This window comes from Nicotiana sylvestris, chromosome 2 (assembly GCF_000393655.2).
Source record: "Nicotiana sylvestris chromosome 2, ASM39365v2, whole genome shotgun sequence".
Taxonomy (NCBI): domain Eukaryota; kingdom Viridiplantae; phylum Streptophyta; class Magnoliopsida; order Solanales; family Solanaceae; genus Nicotiana; species Nicotiana sylvestris.
The window spans coordinates 123,009,929-123,012,552 of record NC_091058.1 but is presented as its reverse complement, the minus strand read 5'-3'; positions in this window follow the sequence as shown (position 1 = coordinate 123,012,552).

The window sequence follows — 2,624 nt, the reverse complement described above, 5'->3', positions numbered from 1 at the left end:
ATACAACTTTAACTTACCTAACTGTTATATGTAAAATCTTGAACACATTAGAACCATTCTTGAGAGTCATTCACCCTATTCAAACTGCAATTAGCCTGATCAAATGAACAAAACCGCTCGTGCCTCATTAGCACTATGACACCGCAGAATGAAATCCTCATCCCAACACATCCAGGCAACTTCCTGCTCTATGCACCGATCATTCCTTACCAACAACAACTTAAGACATCCTGCGATTTTTCTTACTCTATGAAGCATAATATAACCTTTGTCAAAAAATTTCCTCTACTCGAGTCATCGTCGGTCTCAATTTCCGCAAGCCATAACTGATTTGCCCGTACGCTTCAAACTGGAACCAACATAGCGCCTAATCGTGCAACCAACTACTCACAGTAGACTCCCCCACTTGGCTCGGTGCCATAGATCAAAATACACTCGATAACTCATAACACTTATACTCAATTGATGCCACAATACCATAGTGAGATTAAGCTCAAATCCTTTTGTAAGCTTGTGAAAACACAGATCATTTAGTACTTTAAATCTTCTGCAAATCTCGCATTCATCCCCGCAACAGTTAAGCCCACTCTCTTAAGCGACCCAAAATTTCAAATTTCAACACGTACTTTTCACTTACACATGAGATCTTCTAACATTCACATAAGGATCACACCACTTTAGAACACTCCGCAGGAGATAACCCACCTGCTTCGCCTAAATCTAACATTTCTATATACCTTCTACCGTCATACACATTACACAGTCGCTTAGTCTTCCTGAGTCTGAACTCATACCGCAACATAAAATTTACTTCACTCTCAACTGGAAAACATGAAAAGATCCTTCACGCGCCCATTACTCAGGGCTATACTTTGAATCAAGATGGAATTCAAGCACCTAATAGTTCTTCTATCCTCCAATCGGCCTTCCTCGTTACTTCCAAGTCGCATAGATACATCTCGTAGTACTGACATACTCACCACACAGTTATCCAGCCATCACTTCCACTAATAGGGGCAATACTGAATATATATAAGTGCAACACACTTGCTCACGCAATCAGCACCTCGGTGCTAAAGCCACAGGCAAAGATCCGGACTCAAGTTCTCCAGACTGGCCCAACATCAAACTCACAGAGATCACATCTTGCCCCTCGATCAGGGAATCACAAGCCATCAAGGCACGTCTGATACTGAGCACTCATGCACGCATGCGAGCGCGTGGAAGAAATTTCAAAAGTTACTTTCAAGCTGGATCAAGGACACACTATAAGAATTAAAAAATGTGAAGTTTTTCCTAAAGGTTCTGCAGCCTCTCGAGGATAAATACAGACGTCTCCGTACCGATCCGCGAGACTCTACTAAACCTACTCATGACTCATGAGACCTATGTAACTAGGCTTTGATACCAACTAGTCATGACCCAATCCCCGATCCGGTCGTGATGGCACCTCTCGTGAAGACAAGGCCAGCCAACTAAACCCAATACATCCTATATAAAGCGGTTAAACAGTTCATAAGCAGTTTAAATGTGATTAAATGATAATAATTAGCGGAAGTACAACCCGACATAGCCCAAACCGGGGTGTCACAAGTCACGAGCATCTATTAGAGTATAAATACAACCGCAAGGCCTGAAACATATAAAATAGGACTAATAAACAAAAGGAAGAGATGCGGTGTTGCGAACGATGGCAGTCACCTCACTAAACTCCGATAACTTAGCCTCCGACCAGCTCAGAACCCGTTACCGGGTGAACAAATACCTGCATCTCGAACCGGCAAAATCTCTAGCTCGCAACGCCCTTGCCCCTCAAATCGGCCTCCACGCACGTCGAATCTATCCAAAATCAGAACGAATACATCACAATATGCTAAGGGAACAAAGCCTAAACGAAAACACTCAATAACGGGTACAAATCCCGAAATTACCAAAACCCGAGCCACGGGACCACTTCTCGAAACTCTAAAATTTTCACATCATTAGATTCCTTATTGTCACACCTCCTTTTTCCGTACCCGAGAGGGGGCAGGGGAGTTTTTTCCAATTAAAGGACAATCGAAACGGGATTTGTTTATTTATTTCAGAGTCGCCACTTAGGAGATTTAGGGTGTCCCAAGTTACCAATTTTAATCCCGAATCGAGGAAATGAATGACTCCATATTATAGTCTGCGTACCAGAAATCCGGATAAGGAATTCTGTTAACCCGGGAGAAGGTGTTAGGCATTCCCGAGTTCCGTGGTTCTAGCACGGTCGCTCAACTGTTATATTTGGCTTATTTATCTGATTTTAAATACAATATGAACTTATGTGCAAATTTTATCTTTCAACCGCTTTTATCATTTACTGTTATTTTTATCAAGAATTGCAACGTTATAAAATGGTATCTCGAACCACGTTACAATCAATGTACCCGTGGTCGTCGACACACTTTGACTCCGTTGAGATTTGGATTTGGGTCACATCAATGTGCACCCGAGTTTAAGGAAATTAAATTATTAAAGGCGCGTCTAAAGCGACTAGCGTATTTATTTTGGGTAGGACCGTGGAATTTTACTAAACGGTCCATCCCGAAGTCTAAACAATTTTTAAAGTAAATATTTACTGAGGGCCCCGCAATTTG